The sequence below is a fragment of the Strix aluco genome, chromosome 2 (assembly GCF_031877795.1).
Source record: "Strix aluco isolate bStrAlu1 chromosome 2, bStrAlu1.hap1, whole genome shotgun sequence".
NCBI lineage: Eukaryota > Metazoa > Chordata > Aves > Strigiformes > Strigidae > Strix > Strix aluco.
Genome location: NC_133932.1, coordinates 63001763 through 63025045, shown reverse-complemented (window position 1 = coordinate 63025045; position 23283 = coordinate 63001763). Strand labels below are relative to the sequence as shown.

At 43.6% G+C, this 23283-nt stretch overlaps 1 long non-coding RNA gene across 1 annotated transcript in view; it reads left to right on the top strand.

Moving 5' to 3' along the window:
- Nucleotides 1-18006, top strand: part of LOC141920215 (uncharacterized) — a 51852-nt gene extending 33846 nt beyond the window's left edge. Inside the window, exon 4 of the long non-coding RNA XR_012622257.1 lies at nt 17821-18006. This is a non-coding gene — a long non-coding RNA (uncharacterized LOC141920215). The remainder of the gene's footprint in view (nt 1-17820) is intronic.
- Nucleotides 18007-23283: the final 5277 nt, after the last annotated feature.

Here is a 23283-nt window from a genome sequence, read left to right as displayed (position 1 = left end):
TGTAGCTGATCTGGAGTTATTAAGCTGTTGGAAACTGCAGGCTAGTCCTGTCTGAGCCCGAGTGATAAGAAAGGGTATTCTGCTGTGTGCTGCATACCAGTACTTGCAGCGACCAAAGAGCTGCAGCGGGTGTTCCCTGCTCGGACACAGCAAGTTGGTTCAGCATCTCTCTGCCAAGAATGAGTAGCTGTAAATAAAAATGCAGTGGAGAAATTCAACGCTCCTGTCCGCTGCCCGTCTGCGTTTTCTTTTAGAAATTATTTTCTCTTTCCTTCCTGACCTTCACAGGTTTATGAGGTATGCAGCTGTATGCCAACAGCAGGCCAATACTTTTCTGGAGTTTACTTGCATTTTTGAAAGGTGCAGTGCTTCGTTCCTGCACATGTAGAGCAGTGCAGCTCTGCTGGCATGATCCACCTTCTTGACACGCACTCAGAAGTGTCAAGGAAGTTGTGTGACAAGCTGCCATTCTTTGCTTGCGTTCATCAATGTCTTTGTGTCATTTCTCTCTAATCCGTGGAGTCTGACAACATACACGTTGGTTCGGCATCTCTCTGCCGAGAAGGAGTAGTTGCAAATAAAGCCTGCAGGGTTTTCGAGTCTGGAGCAGTCTGGCCAGCATGTCCCTCCTGTCCCTCCCAGACGACATGCGCCGCCACGCGTAAGATGCTCCCTGTAATCTGAAGTTCCCGTGCCAGCTCCCCAGCTGGGGAGATGTGCTGGCGGGTGGGCACTGGCTGAGGCAGCTGGGCAGTGAGCCAGCAAGGCCTCCTGCGAGGGCCCGGATGGCTCTGAAGGCGGCGCGGGGCCGCTGCGGCTTAGCGGCACGCGAGTGCAATCTGCTGTCCAGAGCAGAAGGGCACGGCACCTCTCTCCTCGCCTCCGCCGAGGTGGTGCTGGGGTCGCCTCGTGCTCGTCAAAGCCCAGGCGTCAGAGCTCATCGGGGAATCCAAGCAGCAAAAAGAGATGGGCACCTACAAGGGCAGAGTCAGAAAGCGCTGGTGAAACCATGAGGGCAGGAACAGGTGTGACTTTGTTGCCCGTTCTTTGGGAAGTCCAATGAAAAAGGGGTCGTTCCTGGCACCGGAGAGAGAACCCTTACTGGCAGCGACTCTGGTGTTGCTTTGGCCCCTTCTCAACACCTGTGATGCCCTCAGGGCGTGGCAAGTTGACAGAGATGTGCAGTGCCCCCTTGCCAGGCAGCAGGGCTTGGCAGGGAGCCCCCCGGGAGCTGCGATGGGGTCCTTCCCAAAGGAAGGTCCTTCCCAGCAGCAGCAGCAGCCCTCACTGTCCCATGCTAAAATGGCAGGCTGGCAGGCAAATGGCACTCTTTTTTGATTTGTTATTGTGGCGGTTCTTTTTCTCTTCCCCCAGTTTTCTGAGGTGAAACATGAGCTTTTTCAGAAATGCCAGTATCTCAGTGTCTACAGCTCTTTGGAACAACTCCTTACTGCGTCTTTGGGATTGAGGCAGCAGCAGCCAGCGCTAGGGTTGCCAGCTGGCATGGCCAGAAAAGAGGGACTTGGCCTCTTTCTGTAGGTAGTGGGTCAGAGAGCTCAAAACTGTGAGTCTCGTGCCCTTGCCGGGGTGCCTGCTCAGCCTTGCACAAACAGAGCTTCAGCAAGTGCAAAATGAAAACTGCCAACGCTGGAGCAGTATGTTTCTCCTGACCTACACGTTCTCCCAGGGAAGACGTGTAGGTCTCTGACTCAGCGAGAACCCCTCAGTGAAAGAACTACTAGAGTTTATTTCTAGATCAGAAAAAAATAGCAAACATACAGTAATGAAAACCTATTTTTAAAACAGAACATGTGAAGGTTCTTGTTTTAACTTGCTACAGCATATGTTCCTTGACGTCTTTAGGGATGACATCCCAGTGCCCAGGTAGCAATTTTAATGCAAAATAACAGTGATGGTTTGTTTAAAATGTTGGGCACGTTTGGACTCGTTATGAGTCTAATCAACATGGTGAATGATTATGTCAGATTTTGCTGTGTGAATATGCTGCTGGTTCACAGAGCTCTACTTACAGATACATAAAATGCTATGAAACTCTCCAGAGGGTACTGCAAAAAGACATTTATGGAAAATCTTAACAATTATAGGCAAATGTACATGCCCTATTTGCTGTCAAACATGGTCATGACTCTAGCATGTAACTGGAAACTCATTTAAATGAAGAGGACCAATAGACACCTCATGAAATTCAACAAGGAGCACCTCCCTTTTGAGGACAGGCTGAGACACTTGGGGTTGTTCAGCCTAGAGAAGAGAAGGCTCCAGGGAGACCTTAATAGCAGCCTTCCCTTCTGTAGGGGGCCTACAGAAAAGATGGGGAGGGACTCTTTATCAGGGAGTGTAGTAATAGGATGAGGTGTAACAGTTTTAAACTGAAAGAGGGTAGATTTAGATTAAATGTAAGGAAGAAGTTCTTCACAGCGAGAGTGGTGAGGCACTGGAACAGGTTGCCCAAACAAGTTGTGGATGCCCCCTCCCTGGAAGTGTTCAAGGCCAGGTTGGACGGGGCTTTGAGCAACCTGGACTAGTGGAAGGTGTCCCTGCCCATGGCAGGGGGGTTGGAACTAGATGATCTTTAAGGTCCCTTCCAACCCAAACCGTTCTGTGATTCTATGACACCTCCTCAGTAGTCCACCAGTTAAAGACAGAAACACTCAGTTTCAGCTGAAAGTTTCAGCCACAGCTGAAGAACTGCTTCAGTTGCAGACAGCAGCTGCAAAAAGAAAAACATGTAAAAACATGAGAGAACTACTTATAAAGCAGGGAGAACAACAGCAATAGCAAAACAGCTTAACAGGAAGCAGCAGAATAAAGAAGACCAAAGCAAGCTTCATGAATGCAAAACAGGTAAAGAGACAAGCAGTCCCCAAAGAATATCCTGGAATCTCTATAGAGCAACTAAGCAGGCCACCAACAGTGGCTGGAAGGTGTATAGTCTACTTGCCACTTTCTACTGGTCTGTGCTGCAGGTGCATAGACATACAGGCTGGTTTCATGCATGTCTTACTAGCTTGGGTACCAGACAGTATGAATATAGCTACATTGCTTTTGGGATCAAAGTCCGGAGACAACATAAACACTTTCTCATGACTCTGAACCCAAGCGAACAACCTGAACCTGTCAGGTTCAAATAGATTTTTACAGCCAGCTTACACAGATGTGTCTAGACCACACGCCAGCTGCAACAAGGAGCACAGTGCTATAAGGAGCCCAGCAATACAACACTGAAGTGCTTCTTCATAGAGCTGACATGCAGGATTCAATGATACCCTTCCACTTACGTACTGTCTCCATATGGACTAAGGCAGTGAGCTCTGCACAGCAGCTTAGGTACTGGTAGGACTTACTAGCTTGGACGCAAGCCGTGCTCACAGAGTGTGCCACCTGCCACTGATAACTTTTCCAGAATAAGAAGTGTGATACACATCATCCTAACTGCAGTATTATTTCTGCACTACTAGCCATAAAGAGGGTAACTATAGTGAGTAGCTGGATTTCTTTGGATTATCTTGATTATTCTGAACACTCTGGTCTGTTAAAAATATTACTCAGTGCAAAAGAAATTTGTTCTTCAATGAAAGTAATCAAAGTGTATTGCTATATGCACTCCAAAACACCCAAATGCATAGAGAAGTATTACAGGAAGAACAGGAAGAAAATAGTTTTACTTATCTGCATAGGCAGCAAGCAACGAATGTCTAAGCAACAAACAACCTTTGTAAATTAAGAACGTCCCAGAAATATATGCTTTGAGTGTGGACCTCATACTTTTTGGTTAGGGGACATGGAAACCCACTAGGGTGACTAATAAAAAAATTGACTTATTCCGAAGTAAATGGTGTTCGGAAATCCTCAGAGAAGGATCTTCTTACAACATCAAGAATTCTAACTAGGACAAGCCCACATCAGCATCAAGCACAGCAAGACGATTGACAGACACATTTAGGACACCATCAACATGACTTCCATAACAAGTGATAAGATAATATGGATGCCATCTGGAAATCACAGAAAGGGAGTTGGATGTGCATGAGTTTCTGTCAAAGTTGATCTCTATTTTTTCTTGTTATTTTTTGGGCAAGTTCCTGACTGTGATTATTTTTATATAATAAAAATTATCTTCCTCATACACAGTCTTAGTATGCTTATGGGTGAGGAAGTTCTGAGAGTTAAGGGCTTTGTGGGAGCAAATGTTTAGTTCTGCAAGGTGTCAGGGAAAGAATTTTAAGCTGGCTGGCTTTGCCATGATTTGTCATGATGAATCCTAACAATTTTTAAGCACCTTTTTTGCTGCCATGAACATCAGAAAGGCTGTAGAAAGGGTGTGCGTTCCAGAGTACATTGCAGGTTGTTCTTATGATCAAGTATACATTAGTAACTCGTACTCCTATAGGTCCCACAAGCCGTACAAGTACTTAACTTGTCTGAAGACAAGTCATTCCTGCCCTGCTTGGTCGCATATGCCTTAACTTCCTTCTGAGGCTGGAACACCTGCATATTTTCATTGAACTTAGTTCTGCTTTATAACACTGAGATGGGACTCTAATCCTTTTGAGGAAGTGTGGTGGTTTAGCCCCTGCCGGGGTCTGAGACCACGCGGCCGCTGCCCCTCCCCCACAAAGGGAGTGAAATACAAAGCCCCAAGACTGAAATAAGGAGAGGTTTAATACAACAATGCAATAGCAACACAACAAACAATAACAGTAATAGTGATAGCAACGAACAGCAAAATAGCTACCAAATACAGCAGTTTGAAGCACGATGTAGAAAACCACGAGTGCACCGCGCTCCCGCGCTAGGAAAATGTGACCTGCCAGGATGTGAAGTCGGCATGGTATCTGAATAACCCGGCTAGAGCTCCCCCCCACAGCTGGGGAAACTTAACCCTATCCTGGTTAAACCAGGACAGGAAGAGCACCTCACTTTATCACCTCCAAATTCTTACAAGCCCCTTCAAACTTGTCATCTGTCAGCAAAAACGTGATCCTGCAATTGGGGCAATCTCCAAGTTATCATAAATTACTTTTTGTCTAAAGCTAGTAATAAGCTATATTTCTCATTAGCACTGAAACGGTCATAAAATAAGTAGCTATTGAGGCCTGCAATATAGAAAATTTATATGCTTGGATTCTCATAAATTCAGCTCTTAATTAACCTCTTTGTCAAAAGGGAGAGGTAAGTGAACTGTCTATAGGTAAGTTGATACTAACAGAGGGCAGGCCAGGTGGCCAGCCTGGACTCTCCAAAGCGCGGTGGCAGATCACAAGCTAATACTATCTGAGATGATGTTTCACAAATTGGGGACTCATAAATTAATACCGTGTTTAAAACTGAAGTGTCATGACCATGGGATACAGGATGTCTCCAGAAATGCATTTATATTCAGCTGAATCATCAGTGTACTGAGAAATACATCAGAAGAGCTTTGCTGTGAACAGCAGGTTGTAGCTCGGGGGATAGTGCCAGGGCATACAGCTTGTCAAGGGAGACAGATCCTGGCTCCAACCAGCTGCAGACATGTCCTGGCAGCTCCTAGATGAACAAAACATGGCGAGGACTTTGGGAATTGCTCCAAACACAGATAGCCAATGTTTGTGGTTGCTCTGTTTCTTTTTTTTGTTTGTTTTCTGAATCTACTTGGTAGTTTCTTAATTTATTTTATTTTTCATCTTGTCATCTGGCAAATGTCACCTGGTTTGGAAAACACTTTCAGCATGAGCTGGCAATAGCTCAGGTGGCCTGACTTCAGAGGAGAGCAATATAACAAACTTCCACTAAATTGAGCCTATGGTATTAAGCTACACGTGCTCAATTTCAAGTCTGTCCTGCTACCTTCTGGAAGAAAGTAGTGCAAGGAGAAGCTGTGAAAGAGGAGAAAGAGTTGCCTTCTAAGCAAGTCAAAGTAGAGAGAAGCCAGCCTAATACTGCCTAAATAAAACATGAAATGTTAAATAAATAAATAAATAGGAAAAGAGGTGGAAATTGAAAAACTGTAACAAAGAGCAAGAAAATCAGTCAGCAATGGAATGAAGTCATTGATCAAGAAGTAGACAGCAATAAACTGGGGAAGCTTCCAAGAAACATGGAACTAAGATAAGGAAGCTCAACACTGAGAAATAGGATGATCTGATATCTGAGGGCAGATATAACTTTTTTCAGGTTACTAGAAACTTGAAGAAGTTCTTATGAAAAAAGCTCAACTTGGTCACCTTAGACTTTAACCAAATGCTCAAAGTGTATTCTTGTGTACAAAACACAATGAAGTTAACACTACAATAACAGAAGGGAAAAAAAAAAAGCAAGGAGAGGCTGAGAAGTGTTTTACTTTGCTGAGGGTGGGTCTCCAGAGCAAACCAGCAGTAGCCCAGCTTGGTGCTGCACTGGCTGAGACATCTGTCTCTCATATCGAGTCTGCTCTCTGTGTAGGCAGGAGTCAGGGAGAGCCTGCCTGAGGGCAGGAGAAGGATCTTGCATCTTCCAGTCTAAGGGTGTCAATCCAGTGGGACACTTAAAGTCAAAAATACTGGAAACTTCCTCATATGCACAGGAAATATACAGAAAGACATTTGGTAAAGAGAGAGCAGATTCTTAGAGAAGGCTGCCAGAAAGCAATTACTTGGTTAAGTGCACAAGCCATGGCTGGGATGGGGATATCGCTCAGTGTATTTAACAAATTAAGTTACTTCAAGGAAATACAAGTGGAAACAGATTGCTTTTATTTAAAGGGTGGTGAAAAAGGAAAAAGCACTGAACTCTGTTCTTCATCAGTCAGAAAAAAGTGACTTAGCTGGAAGAGGCAAGTGAATTACTGAAGGTATGCTTGAGTGCAAGTAGGAACAGACATGCCTAAAGTGTGATAGCATCCCATTTCCACTTTGCCCACCAAGAGATTTCTTGGACTGTGCTGTACTTGTCCTGCTTGACCTGTATGGACAATACACAGAGGCATTTTTGATTTCTTTAAGGACTCCTAGTAAGCAAACACTGGATCTGAAGATGCATGGGAAAAGTCTGGCTTCATCACTTAGCTGGAATTTCAAAACACTTATAAAATGTGAACTAATTCAGACAGGACAATGCAGATTCAACCCAGTCCTCATGGGTGAAATTTTCAAGTTCAGCAGCAAGCTAGAAGACTACAAAGAGTGTATAGAGCTGTGTCAGGAGACTTTAAAGGGTGAATACAAAGATGAGAGAGGAGATTAAATCTGCTCAGATTCGACATTCCCAGTGCAGACATCTGCTTTGGCATTGGGCTGTCTTTGTAGTCAGTGGAGAGCAACAGATGTTTCTGGGCATGACTCATCCCGTCTGAAACATGTCATTTGTAGTAGATCAAACAAACTGCACCCTGAAATTGCTGGTTTCTCTCTATTGACTGTAGAGGATAGACAGGGAGATTGGCTCAGCTGTAAATGCTTCCAACATAGATGTATAAAACCAAGTTAGAAGATGAAGTGGGTGTTGGACCAGACAACCTCCAGAGGTCCCTTCTAGCTTCAACCATCCTGTGACTCTGTAAAGCCCAGACAAAGTGCCAACATATAAAATTGGAGCAAAGGCAGCTGCCCCTCAAAGCATGTACCCAAACTAGCTGTAAAATCCAGTCTTTTGCAGCATTTGAAATGAAAAAAGTATAGTCATGATGGGTCAGTGATATTGTCACTCCATTTACTCATCTGGGTAAAAAAATGCAAGCTTTGACAAGATAGTGTGTGCAGAGAGTCATTAAGAGATTCTCAGGAAAGCAAAAGAGGAGTTACTGAAGGGCTATTACAGACAGCCCTAATTTTGTTCAGATATTGATCTGTGTGCCATTGGCCATTTTCAAGAAGAGACAGGCTGAAACTGTGGATCTTGGGAACTGAATAAACAACTTTTTACATGATGAGAGTTAGCCAATTACTAAATAATATTTTTTTTTATCCGTTTGAGACCAGACCAACAGATGCTGAACTAATGTCCAAGCTGCCGAGGAACATAAAGTGCCTTGGGCTGGAGGGAATAAATGTGAAGCTACCATAGGAAAAGGGGAAGATGGAGGCCTGCAACCAAAATGGCATGTTTCTGAGGAGACTGTAATGGCCAAAGAAGCAACTAACTTGGAAAAGGTCGCTTTGTTTGCCTGAAAGTCTCATTCTGCCACTAATTTCTGGAAATAGATCAACTCAGAGGAGTAAGTGTAGTCATCTCCAAGCTGTTTATGAGTCAGAGATTAAAGTGGGCTGATAGGGTGTGAAGTACGGAGGTGTGAGGAAATGAAAGTGCTCCTCCGTGACTGTTGTCAGATACAGCATCTAACTGCCCATAGGTTGGTTGCATTATAGAGGGAATGTAATACCCTTTGTAATCATCATAGGATTTGTTTTTCAGCATTCTTTAGGTTTGTGTTTTAATGCAGTTGTCTAGGTCCTCCAGGAGCACCTTGACCTATGACAGCCATAATTCCCACCCCAAAAAAACCCTTAAAATGTCCTCCATACTTTTAATGAACTTGGGAAAAAAATATCAGAAGTAACCTTTCTCATGTGTCCAAAACACTGTTAAGTACCAGCAAGTAGCTTGGACAGATGGACATCCATGGCAGCTGTCTTGGACTAAACAGGTGCTCAGAAGAAGCAAAGATTTTCTATTGCTTTATATGCCCTTTTACTTTTCAGCACTTTCAGCCCTGAGGACTTTATCAGTAAGCCCAAGGAAAATATTTAGGAATACAGTGACAATGAATAAAGAATTTGTTTCCCTAATTTCCCCAGCCCACCAACCCACCTACCATATTCAAGAGCTATAGCCCTCTCCGGGCTGTGAGGTGAGGTATGCATTCATCTTCACAACACAGTTTTCCCTCTGGTGGTTAGCATTCCTTTCCAATTCATATCCCAAAAATGTACATTTACTATGCAACTAAATTTTGTTAACCAAGCCAGGAGCGTGGCTAAGAGGAAATTGAAGAGAGAAGGAGAAGAAGGAAAAACAAAATGTCAGAATTCTTGATGACTATTGTCTTACTCCAAAACAGGTAGAGAGAGAAAGATGGATGCATTAGGTTGGCATTGGCAATTTTATATTCAACCTCTTTATTGCTTTCCTGATATGTTTGATTCACAAAGGATCTGATTCTCAGCTTGACTATCCAGTTTTAAATCAGGTTGTTGTGGTTTAAGCCCAGAGGGAAACTGAGCACCACACAGTCTCTCACTCACTCCTTCCCCCTCAGTGGGATGGGGAGGAGAAAATATAACAAAAGGCTCAGGGACGGAGACAAGGACAGAGAGGGATGACTCACCAATTATGGTCACGGGCAAAAGATAGACTCGACTGGGGAAAAAAACCCCATCAATTTAATTTGAACACTACCACCACTACTTTACTCATCAAATCAGAGTAGGATAGTGAGAAATACAACTACATCTTAAAAACACCTTCCCCCCACCTCTCTCTTCTTCCTGGGCTCACCTTTTCTTCCGATTTCTCTACCTCGTCCCCACCAGCAGCGCAGGAGGACAGGGAATGGAAATTGCAGTCAGTCTGTGTCCTGGTTTAGCCAGGATAGGGTTAAGTTTCCCCAGCAGTAGGGGGGAAGCTCTAGCTGGGTTATTCAGATACCATGCAGATGTCACATCCTGGCGCCGATGCGAGAGAGACGGTCGGTTAACACATGTGTTATGCCATCTCTCTGCTCTCACTGCTGTATTGGTAGATATCTTGCTCTGTTCATTGTTATTACTGTTGTTGTTATTGTTGTTTGTTGTGTTGCTGTTGCACTGTTGTATTAAACCTCTCCTTATCTCAGCTTCGGGGCTTTGTATTTCACTCCCTTTGTGGGGGAGGGGCAGCAGCCATGTGGTCTCAGACCCTGGCAGGGACTAAACCACCACGGGCTGTTACCCATTGTTTCTGCTGCTCCTTCCTCCTCGGGGAGGACTCCTCACACTCTTCCCCTGCTCCACTGTGCGGTCTCTCCTAAGGGAGACAGTCCTCCATGAACTTCTTCAACATGGGTCCTCCCACAGGCTGCATCTATTCACAAACTGCTCCAGCGTGGGTCTCCTCTGCAGGCTGCAGTCCTCCCAGCAACAGACTGCGCCAACGTGGGCTTCCCTCAGAGTCCCAGCCTCCTTTGGGCACAGGCACCTGCTCCGGCATGGGGTCCTCAATGAGCTGCAGGTGGGCATCTGCTCCACCATGGACCTCCATGGGCTGCAGGGGCACAGCCTGCCCTCTCACCATGAGCTGCAGGGGAGTCTCTGCACCAGTGCATGTCCCCCCCCTTCCTCTTCCTTTCTTCAACTGACCTTGGTGACTGCAGAGGTGTTTCCCTCACTCCTACTCCTCTCTCCACTGCAGGTTCCTCTTCTTAAATATGTTGCCATAGGGGCACTACCACCATCACTTGGTCTTGGCCTGAGGTGAGTCTGATTTTGGAGCCAGGGAAGCTTCTAGCAGCTTCTTACAGGAGCCACCCCTGTAGCCCCCCCACCCTGGCTACCAAAGCCCCACCACACAAACTACATGACAGGTAGTCATGGAGAGTAATACCTGTATCTTTCACTGTGGTAAGTGAAGCAAGCCAGCTTATGTGGCAAGGGAGCAGATGATCTAACAGACCAATTTAGCTGAATATATTAGGTTAGTCCCATTCAGTTTCCTAGTTCCTCAGAAAAGTATTTCCTCACGTTCCTAGCCAAAATAAATTTTCACAACAGCCAACAATCACTGCCCTGAAGGAGCACACAGGCACACACGTGTGAGGTGAGTTAAGGAACAGCAGCAGATGTCACAGCATGGCCAATGTGAACCAGGAATAAGTCTCAGAAACATGCACTCCTGTGCAGAGCATCAGCAAGGACATAGTGCAGACACTGATCACTTCAAAATACACTATCCTGTATCTTGCAATGCCTCCAGAATATCCAACCCTACTCTGAACAAGCACAGTGTCTCCAGGCCTGGCCAGTGAATCTTATGGTGTTTGGTGCACGCAACTCTAAAATCACTCACATACAGGAAAAAAGAAAATTCAAGAAAGGCTTTGTTGGTAAAAACATTGCAGGAGGAGCTCACAGCCTTCCAGAAACTATAAAAGCAAAAATTTTGAAATTAATAGAATCCTCTTCTCAGCACACTTTAATAGTCTCCATTATTTGGCTGGTTTTCCATCTCATCCCAAATCATATTTCCATGTTTGTTTTTTTTCTCTCCCTCTGGGATTTGCTGTGATGCTGTCAGAAATTACGTGCATTATAGGTGCCAGACCACATTTACGCATTCTCAGCATCCCAGCTCTTTTCAGCTTCTGAAAGTGGGGCCAGTCCCCTTCTCCCCAGGAATTGTTGCGGACTCTCCCCTGGGCCAGCAGGGCCACCCAACTTCCACCCTCTTGGCTGAGCTCAGATTTACTACTCCATCCCCTCACCTCCACACATGACTCCCTCTTTTAATTTTTATCCTTTGCTTTCTGTGCTGGCTGAAGTTGCTTTAAGGTACTGATGAGCATCACTTATTTTTAAACAAACAAAATAAAAGGATGGTAAGTACTTTAAATGGAGTACCCCCAAATTTGACCCTCAAGTGAATTCTGCAAAAGTTAGTCTGCATGACTGTCGTAAAGGCAGCTGCAGTTGCAGAAGCCCAGAAGGGCCAGCCCTGTGACCCATTTTAAACACACAACCACTGATTCATGGAAGAAATCTCATTATGGACATTCATTTTTTTGAAGAACTGCTGAGCAGCGGATAATAGTATATCTTCGAATTCAATCCAGTTCAATAAATAGTGCAAAATTAAATCACTCAATGTCTGGTCTGCCTTGAGCTATACTTAAGCCCTGTGCATGATTAACAGATTAGAATGAGAAAAAAAGCAGCTTAATCTGTCTGCTGCAGAGATACTTTTATTCCCCCGTGCTGCAAATTGTTTTAACTCTAGATACTACACCAGTCAAGCTCTGTCTGTAGGTCTTAGCAGATGGTGTGGCTAGGGGAGCACTGAATTTCCAATTTATCCTGAAACCTGGATATTTATGTGTCCTTTTAATGATAATACTGTTTTCAATTCTTGCAAAGAGCTACATATTTGTCCTTATTTATTACAGTAGTGTTCCCAGTCAAGATCAACACGGACAAACAAACACTGAGTGGCTCAGACATGGGAAATGACTGGTCCCAGGCCTTGCAGTAATTCAGTATAAAAGAAAAAGCAATGGCATCCAGATAGCCTGAATGCTACACTAATGCCTTATCTGTAACAACACACTGTCTACTATGTGGCTGTCACTTATCCTTTGAATTAGCACTTTATATTAGGTCATTTTAATCCTCAATGTTCCTCACAATTAACTTCATTTCTTTAACAAAGCTGGCTTTCCCAACCTTTATTTTCTTAAATGGAGCCTGTTTTTATTTTTTTGTAAGGCTGCAAAGCTGTATGACTACACCACTGTACTTAAAATAAAAGTAACTATAGTAGATTAATATAAGGCTCAATCCAACAGAATATAAACTGAATTTTTCCAATGCAACAGGAGCATGTTTCACTTTCAGCAGAAACAGAGAGGTGAGAGTACTCAACATTTTGCAGGATGAAGCCATTATATGCTTGCAATATTACATACACTGTGTATAGCATGGATGACAAAGAATATCAGACATGCAGTGAGACCATGCTCAGATACCTGGAACACCACCACACAGCCTTTGGCACCTAAAAAACTGGAACAGCACTAGCATCATTTACATTTCATAACTGAAACTCAAGTATAGGGGCATATGAGAATAACAATGAGAATGACACTGGCATGCTCATATATTTTTAAACATGCAAAAAACATCACCCCACAGTACCAGGTGATGTTTTGTAGTCTGCTGTGATACCCTCCTTTGTTTATGCCAGCTACTTCCAGCATACATTTTCTGCCAAAGTGTCTGCACAAATTAGACAGCTTCTGGCACAGGGGATTTTTCCAATTGAGCAGTGGGATTTTAATTTAGCAACTCTTTTAAATGGCCGACATAACACCCTCAAACCCCTACATGGGCCTACAAACTACACAGCCAAGACTTGCCTCGGGTACAAAATCCCAATGGCAATCAGCCTGCACCAGCTGTAAAAGCAGTGTGGTCTAATGAGTACCGATGGTACATCACCTTCAGCTGCTGAGGCACAGGCTTATGCCAGAAGAGAAAAGCTGGCCTAGGAATAGGTTTGTATGTCAAATGGTTTCTTTTTGGTAAGTTGTCATGCCATTTTCCTCTATCAAGACTTCAGAGATGAGTCAGATGATTCATGACCCAGTTTTAAACAGGAAAGTTACCCCACCTGCTATGTTACCAAGAGCAAGGATAGTCACCTGGTTTTAGGTAATACTAAGGAAAAGCAGAGATGCTGAAATTAATCATTAGTTCTTTGTTGTAATTTTCCAATTAATTGATGTTTGAGCAGCTGGCTTTGTTGTGTTAGAGGTTTTTTTCTAACAGTCATTTTTGTAGTGACTCCTACTAAAACAGTGGCAACATGTTTGTGAGACTGTTCAGTGTGATAAGGCTGTGTTGAGAATTTAAAAACCTGCTTGTATGTGTCATACTGTTTTTCTGAAGAAAGACATCAGAACAGCAGAGTCTGTAATGTGGAAAATGGTGAGCACTTTTTCAGTTACTTTCTTAAAAATAACTGCATTTTTAGTGATCTACTTCAAGTGTCCATGAGTCTCATACCTGATTGATCTGTAAATCTTGGAGGTTGGAGTGTGAGTCTGAGATGCCTGGTATTTGAGGAAAGACTGACTTTCTAGACTCTTCAAAACAGAAAACCATGGGAAAAGAAAACATCCCAATGTCAACAGCTAAGCCTCCCAGATGCTCTTCAGTTCCCCTTGAAGCAGTGAAAAACCATCATTTTGTGTGATGAGTTCCTTGCCTGCAGTGCTAGTCTCTGCCCTTCCAGAGTTCTGAGGGCTGGGGAAACAGAGTAGGTGAGCCCCCAGCTTTTCCCCACCTTTTATTCTCACTCATTTTTTATTATTGCCAATGGGACATCCATCCCCATGTTGTTTCTTTTTTTTTTTTTTTAATGTTGTGACAAGGGAAGTGGCAGCTTTGCACATGTCACATGTAAGAGGCACATGTCTATAGGCAGCCCAGCCAACATCAGCAGCTGAAGAGACACAGCCAAAGAGATGAGTGGTAAGGCCATGAAGTGTCAGCATCTTTTAGACATGTCAAATTTTCTGCAAATACGCAGATCAGCTGGGCTCCTGCTGTCGGTCTGCGTATGTCCAGCAGGTGTTAGTCCAACTAACCATTTTAAGTTTGTCCAGGATGCCTGGACAGGCAGTGGTGTGGGCCACCAAAAGTTCAAAGAGTGCAGAAGCTCGGAGCATATCAGCAGCACTCCAGCCAGCGCTGCAGGGAGGTCCTGATATGCATACAGTGATTTTTAGAGCTGGATGCTGTAGGGCTGTGGAAGGAGAAAAAAACTGTCAGTAAGGACAATGATAGGAGAGTGCAGGTAAGAAAATTTTCCCGGGATTTAGCATGATCCTAAATATTTTCACAGAGTCTCTGAACTGTTCTATGTACCTAAAATAACCTAGAGATTTGAGACTGTCCTGTGCTCTTGTTAAATTAAGGGTTGTTAAGAGTACTACTGAAGCTATTTTGCTGATGTTTGTATTACAAAGGCTCTGTGACAGTAAAGGGAGAATAACAGGAATAATCCTGTCATCAACAAAAACTAAAGGGAGCTCTGTAACTGGTTCCGAGTTTGTGATTCAGAAAGGAATATCTCTGCTTTTCTGATCAGATACATTTTATATTTATTCAGTAAAATTCTCCAGTCCTGGAATAGACTTCTTGATGAAACTCAAAGTCATTTTTTTAGAGTTTATATAAGGAAACTGAAAAATCCTTAACTTCAGATAAGCGCTACTTAGCAACAACTAAAACATCAATGTGTTATCAACAAAGAGAGACTGAGAAAATAAATTATTTTTTATTCCTGAACTGCAAAATGATAATAGAAAGACAGCAGTTCAGTTTGATTAGCAAATTAATTAGGATTGAAATATTAGCCATGTGCTCTTTCATTTGGTCTGGGTTTTGCCCAAACTGAAATAGATAAACCTATTTTGAATTTTAAAATCCTTTCACACTTTTAATTTCCTGTAAATACTGTTTAAGATGTTTTGGACTACAGTGGAAACCTGTGTATTTTTTCAGCTGAGAAGCTACCTACTTAGCTACTAATTGCTGATAAGTGTGTTGATGAGGGCACTGATGACTGACAAATGTCCATCATTTGAAAACTTGAGACATGTCACTATAATCTACTATACCTATCAAATTGTTTTAATTTTCTTGACTATCTTCTCATTGAAGGGCAGCAGAAATTGAGACAGACAGCATTCAGCAAAGCCACACAGTTTGGCGTTGACACCAGTTTTACTTTCATCATGAGTCAATTGGAGGCATTGCTAATTAAATTAGAAAATACATTAAATGCTTCAATTTGAGTGCATTACTGGGCAGCAGGAATTGTGGTCAAGGCAGTAAAACTCTATCCTGCAACATGTAGGGCTGGAATTCAGGTCACAGTGAGCTTTTATTTGGCCCATGTAGGGAAGGAAAATAGGTCTCCTAAGACAAACACAGATCACTTTAATTACTTTAATTGTTTTTACAGAAGCCCTTTAAAGAGAAACTCAATTTTTTTAGGACTCCCACAGGATAAATTAACCAAGTAAACAGACACAGGGCATCTTAGATCCCTGACAAAACATTTAGGCAAACTGATCTATTTGACTTCCCTGCAGAAATATTGTCAGACTTCCCAGAGGAAGAGGAATGGCACTGAGCAATCCCTCAGCAATCCTTAGGTGTCAACTAGACACTTGAAATCAGTAAAGACAAACTACTGTAAAAAGTGGTGATTTAGATTTTCCTGCAAAACCTTTTTGTTAGTACAGTAAGGTACATCAAAGCCCAAGGTACTCCTGGGTGGAGAGAGTACATGCTGTAAATCAGAAAAAAAGAGTTTTACAAGAGCAACAACAAAAAACGTGGATCAAAAGAACTGAGACTAAAGAGTTTCCCAAAGTACCAGGCATGGCTGGATTGACTGATATCCTTGATGACTGTGTCATGGTTTGAGTCCAAGGTGATACTGCTGCTAGGAAGCGCCTTTATTTCAAGTCACATTGTAGACTGAGTTTGCGTGAAAACCATTTGGAAGTCCTTTCACCAAGACTGAGCAGATAAAATCCCAAAATAGCTGAAATGTAAAGGGGTTGTTAGGCTACCTGGTTTTGCTTGGTTGAGAAGTCAGTATGATTCTTCATGGCAGAGAAGTTACTTCAATCAGTCCCAATTATCAAGAGGACACCCCACTCCCTTCACGAAACAGCTCCCTTGCCATGTTTGTGTTATGCTTACTCTGGAGATATGAGGGTATGGCTAAGCCTTACAAGGCAATAACCCACTAGTCTTTTCCATTCTTTTAGCAACTATTAGTGAGTACAGGTCTGGTCCTACAGCAGCAAGTCAGCTCAGATCTAGGTGGGCGTCCAGCACATCCCTCAAAGTGACTCTTAGCAGAAATGAAAGGCAAGAGTGCAGAAAATTATCAATTACTAAGTGTACGGCTCCTGAGGGCACCCACAGACACCAGTGTCTCTGCCCAGCCCACCCCAGGGTCCCCCACTGTGCCCACAGCCCAGTACCCCATTTCAGCCCAGCTCGGGGCTGTCGGCCAGGAAAGGTCCAGATCAACTAACTTCATCAGAACTCTGATGAAGGCAGCTGTAGCAACAATTTCAAATACTTAAAATATTAGAAAATTTAGTAAATTTTTCTGCCTGTTTTACCAGTAGTCTTGCAGTTTTTACAGGGGGTGTCTCCCAACAGCATGTTGAAGGGGAAATCACAAAAAAAATCCCCAAATTGTAAAACCACAAAGTATGGTAATTTGTCAAAACAAGATGTAAAATAGGGGCTTCCTTCCATTTCACTCCAGTATCAAAACAAATGTGAACAGCTCTCGGTAGCTCCTGCCTGGGCAGCTGCTTCAGGCTCAGGCAGGCCAATGCTCTTCCCTGGAGGTTGGGTGACTAGACTATCCAGCAAGAGGATAAACAAAAAAAGCCCATAGATAAGAGGAATGAAGACAGTGAAGGAAGGACAAAAGAAAAACCAACCAACAAGCAAAAAAAATACAGCAAAGGAGACTACAGTAAAGTGTTTTGTAAGCTGAGCAGAGGTGGAGGGAGTTCAAAACACATACTCTGGTCTTGGCTTGAACTTCATGGCCAGCAAGCTGCAGCAGCCTGATTTGACCCATTCAGTCCTACCACCAGTAATGCCTGCACGCTCTTCTCCATACAACCAAGTCCAGCAGCTAATAAATTATGCTGGAAGCCTGCCTAGACAGAGAATAATTCCAGGAGGTGCTGAGGTCAGGTTTTCCCAGAACATTTCTATAGTCAGCCAGAAGGCGATTGGTGAAATGGGCAGGAATTTCATCTGGGTGAAGAATGTGAGGAGTATTGCAAAAATATTCCATACCATATGACATCATGCCCAATAAATAAATTGGGGGGAGTTGACTGGGAGGGGTGGATCACTGCTTGGGGACTGGCTGGGCATCGGTCAGCAGGATGTGAGCAATTGCACTGTGCATCACTTGTCTTTCTTGTGTTTTGTTTTTCTTTCCTTTTGTTGTCTTCCTTTTCATTACTATTATTATATTTTATTTCAGTTATTAAATTGTTCTTATCTCAACCCACAAGCTTTACTTTTTTTTCCTTTCCAGTTCTTCTCCCCATCCCACTGGAGGCTGGGGGGGAGGAGTGAACAAGCGGCTTATTACTCCCACCTAAGCTCAGTCCTGACAGTGAGAAATGAAGGTAGCAGACACCTGTCCTGGCACTGCAAGAGAGCAGCACCCTGTCCTCGCTCTGTAGCTTTGAGAAGCAAATCTCTCTTACCTCTGACAACCACAAACTTGATAGAGTGAGTAGGAATAAAATACCTGTTGTAGCTGATGTGCACGTGAGTGCAGTTGTCTGTGTTTGTTACAGGGATTCTCAGACACACATGAGCCTCCACACATGTGGTCATGTGTGTGGGTCCTACCAGGAAATCATCTGTTGTCCTCACAGACACATAAACACAGCTTATTGCTTTCAGTTTTTAGTATAATAAACTACATGTAGTCAAAGTTTATTTTAAACCTTAACCATGAAGATTTCTTTTTAAAACTATTGATATCTAGAAGCTTATGATCAGCTCAGTTGGACTCAGCCTCAGCTGAACACGCCTGTGCTCACAAAGATCACAAGGAGCCACAAAATGAAATGGTGGCACTGGGAACTTAAGCAGCATCGTCCTGCAGAGCCCGAGGAAGTGTGGTTAGCCAGTGTGCAAGTTCTTTGTTGATAAAGGTTACAGCCAAACCAAAAGAGTTTTCATGTAGTGTTTTAAGCATATTGAAGCATCACTAAATAAATGGTGTGTTGCAGCCACATAGTTATGCTATGATCCCCTTGGCTAGGATTTGTAAAGCTTGTAGTGAAGGCCCAAAGCAAGAAACGACAACCAATTTTTAAATCTGTTGCATTCATTAGACAGCCGGAAAAAAATAAATTATGGCATGCTGACTACCATTCAAGTTGGGAAACTCCAATTAAAAGCATTAACAAACCCAGGGAAGACTTCCTCATTAATTACCAGTAATGACAGCCAGATAGCTAAACTGGTTCCCAGAGGTTCCAGGAACTCAGGAGTTTCCCAGAATCGCCACCTTTTTGCCCAGTAAGATTTTCCTCCTAAAAGTTATATCATTTGACACAAGCATATGCAAGAATAAATTTCAAGTGAATTATACATTCTGGCATTTGTCTTTCTCCCATACAGTCCCAGTAATGTCTCCTGGAAATCATTTGCATCAGAAATTCTGAATTTACAAAATGATCTTCAGAAAACTTGATGGGACAAATTTATAAAGTAGGTGCAGCGATTGAGCCCTCAGCATTTTAATTTCACAGAATCACAGAATTGTCTAGGTTGGAAAGGACCTTGAAGATCATCCAGTCCAACCATCAACCCAACATTAACAGTTCCCAACTACACCATATCCCTCAGCACTATGTCGACCCAACTCTTAAACACCTTCAGGGATGGGGACTCCACCACCTCCTTGGGCAGCCCATTCCAACGCCTAACAACCTGTTCTGTAAAGAAATGCTTCCTAATATCTAGTCTAATTTGCACATGCCAGTACAGATTTGTGCATAGGACTGAAATGAATAAAAAGGCAGATAGATTCTTGGTCCAAAAATTACATTCTGTGCATGAAAGTGTTGCCTTATGAAGGCACAGGAGAGCTGTAAGTATTTTGTTACAAAGGCTGTCAGAGGGGGTTTTTTGGGGGGGAAAAATAATCCCCAGTTAAAAATAGATCTCAATTTTTCTAGTTCATTTCTTCGCTTGACTGAACTGTAAAAGATTTAGTTCCCTAATTATACCAACACAATGGCTTAACTTGTTGAGTTGCAAAAGCTTGCTGTTATTCTTAATCAGCATCTCTAATTCAGCAATAGTGAGTCTGTGACAAGTGAAAGAAAACAGAAAAAGATTCACGGTTTTGGACATTACAAATAATTATTTCCCACAATTTTAGTGTTGAGGCGTATTTGAAGCGGTGAGACCCTGAACACATTACCATCAGAATAATTCTATTTCGGCAGCTCCTGTAAATGGCCAGTCAGTGGGAGGCTTGATGGAGGTGCTGGCTATTCACGTAACCTAAGCCCGTTTCTGGGTTGTGAGATGACTGTCTCACTGCTAATGGGATAAGAGAGTACACTCTGAAGGGGAAAGGCTTAAAGACTTCAGATTAGAGTCATCCTTGGCATAACTGAGAAATACTCAAGTTACACTAGCATTGAGTTGGATCATGGAATAGACATTTTCTTCTTTCATTGTTACTGATATATCTGGATTTCCACTGTTTCAAATAACAATAGATTCTTCCTTCTGAACTTCCTCTTGAGCCTCAACAAATTTATATACTTGCTTGGCTCTGCCTTCACCTCTTGCATTTTCTTGTTGTATTTCCTAGTAGCATTTTCTATCACCTTCAATGAGGGCATTATCGTCATCCTTCTATAACAGGGTTAAGGCACTTGTGGACAAGGGAAGAGCAACTGACATCATCTGCCTGGACTTGTGCAAAGCTTCTGACACTGTCCTGCATGCCATCCTTGTCCCTAAATCAGAGATACATGGATTTGATGGATGGACCATTCAGTGGGTAAGGAATTGGCTGGATGGTCGCACTCAGAAGAGTTGTGGTCAATGGCTCGATGTCAAGGCAGAGAAAAGTGATGAGTGGTGTTCCTCAGGGGTCAGTACTGGGACCAGTGCTGTTTAAAACTTTGTTGACGACATGGACAGTGGGATTGAGTGCACTCTCAGCAAGTTCGCTGATGACACCAAGCTGTGTGGTGCAGTCAACACGCTGGAGGGAAGGGATGTGCCATCCAGAGGGACCTGGACAGGCTTGAGAGGTGGGCCCGTACAAACCTCATGAAGTTCAACAAGGTCCTGCACATGGGTCAGGGCAATCCTCAGCACAGATACAGGCTGGGCAATGAATTGATTGAGAGCAGCCCTGAGGAGGACTTGAGGGTTCTGGTGGATGGAAAGGTGAGTGTGAGCCAGCAACGTGCACTCGCAGCCCAGAAGGCCAACTGTATCCTGGGCTGCATCAAGAGAAGTGTGGCCAGCAGGTCGAGGGAGGTGATTCTCCCCCTTTACTCCACTCTGGTGAGACCCCACCTGGAGTACTGTGTTCAGCTCTGGGGGCCCCAGCAGAAGAAGTTCATGGACCTGCTTGAGTGGGTCCAGAGGAGGCCATGAAGATGATCAGGGGGCTGGAGCACCTCCCGTACAAGGACAGGCTTGAAGAGTTGGGGTTATTCAGCCTGGAGAAGAGAAGGCTCTGGGGCTTATAGTGGCTTTCCAGTACTTAAAGGGGGCCTACAGGAAAGATGGGGAGGGACTCAGGGACTGTAATGAAAGGACAAGGGGTAATGGTTTTAAACTGAGAGACGGTAGACTTAGATGTAAGGAAGAAATTCTTTACTGTGAGGGTGGTGAGACACTGGAACAGGTTTCCCAGAGAAGTTGTGGATGCCCCCTGGAAGTGTTGAGGCCAGTTTGGACAGGGCTTTGAGCAACCTGGTCTAGAGGATGATGCCCCAGCCCATGGCAGGGGGGTTGGAACTAGATGATCTTTAAGGTCCCTTCTAACCCAAACCATTCTATGATTCTGTGGTTTTATGATTCTTTTCTTAGAGGAAGTTAAAGCTGCTCACAAGATCACTGGTGACATAAAAGGGACCATGATCTAAATTTATAAAAAACCCGCTTTCATTCTTTTTTTCCATTTCAATACCCAGATCTCATATTCTTGCCAAAGCCTCATCTTGGAAAACCAGAGAAGCCAGCTAAGATCACAGACAAACCCCACTCTGACACTTACAGCGTAGTATATTAGTAATAGGTTCATTTTTTAAAATCAGAAGTGGAAATGAAATGTATCTGCTTCTCTGGGCTGCAGAAGAGCTCCCCTAGCTGGGTATAGGTTAGGCTGCTGCAGCTGGTTCAGTGGTGGTGGACTGTGCTATCAAGCATCTCTTAGCCCAAAAGCAGTCTGCAGTGCTGGTTTTGGCTTCACCTGAACACTTCCCCAGCTCACGCTCTGTGCCCAGCTCTTTTGTTGGGCAGAGGAGAGCAGCAGTGCACCTAACTTTACAGTTAACTTTACCAGTTGTCAGTTAGGAGTAACTGGAGAAAAGTGGGAGAGGAGTGACGAACATGTCTCCTCCCTTCCAACTTCACACGGTCCCCAATCTCAACCACCAGCTCCCCTCAGCCTGGAGGGGCGGTGAGGGGTCTCGTACTTTGCCGCTGCCCCCGCTCTTTTGCAGAGAGCCATTGGGTGGTATGACTCGCATGGTGACTACTTGGTTATATTAACCAAAGCCTGAAGCTGTACACCCAACTTCTCTCAAATCAGCCCACAAACTCAGATGTCTGAACTTGTTTCATTTTAACTAGCAGAAGGAGCACACAAACCAAGACAGTCGTGAACACCAGTTTTCCTGTCTCATTTCCTCATCTTTCTTGCAGGGCAGGTAACTAGTTACTGAGGAATGACCTCCGAGGTAGGTGCAGAGAGCAGAATTACCACCTTCTGCACGTGGCTTTGCATGCAAAGCCCCTTCCACCCGGCTGCTTACCAGCCCCTGGGTTAGAAGTCTCCTCGCCTTTTGTCTGACTTTCCACTTTCTTCAGATTCTCTAAATTTCCACCGAGTGTCTCAAAACTTCTGTGATATTTTTGACCTTTTGCAGGTCCTCAATCTCTGTTCCACTTCGGGGGAAACCACTGCAAAAAATCCCTTCTGCACCAACTGCCTTGCCTGGACCAGCTTCTCCATTCCGCCATTCTCAACGTGTCCCTTCTGAAATGTGAGCTACTGAGACTGGTCTCACATGTGAAACATGGTATTGCAAATGTTGAAACATCTGATGACAAAGCAACTTCAAAAATAAAAACATTGTCCTAGTTTGTTGCCTTCTTGAAGCTTTTGAAGCTGCCATTAACCACAGACTTCCTTTTGGCTGAAGCCTGTGAGTGACAATATGTGCAAGCAGAGGGCTCATTAACAGCCAGGATGTTTGAGGGCAGTGCTCCCTGTGCAAAGCATATTTAATTTTATCAGCTAATCAAGCTATTTTTAATCACAAAGCACTCTTTGAAAATGACAAGAGCGTGCAAGAGCTGGAAGATGGCTAGATATAGAGGCAACTATTTCTATTTTGAAACCTCTGCTGAGAAGATAAAAACGATTCTGAGGCTGAAACAGAGTGTTCCAGCATTTACTGTCTTTCTTGTCAGTAGAAGTACCGTGGGAGACGGAAGAGCAAAAATTAAGTTAGAGAGATAATACACAGGAAGCCAATGTTATGTTAGATTAAAAACAGCCAGTACTTTCAGTGACAAGCTTGGAAACTAGAAAGGAAATGCTGCTATACTAAACTATGCAGAACATGTTATGCTATATTCTTTTTTTTCCCCCATTATAAAATAACATAAAGCACAGAATTATCACCAAGAAATGGCAGGAGCTAGATGCCAAATGGGCAGGCTGTTTCACAGATCAATGAAGAAGAACGTGGCTGCCTCTCTCCGGTTCTGTGAACCA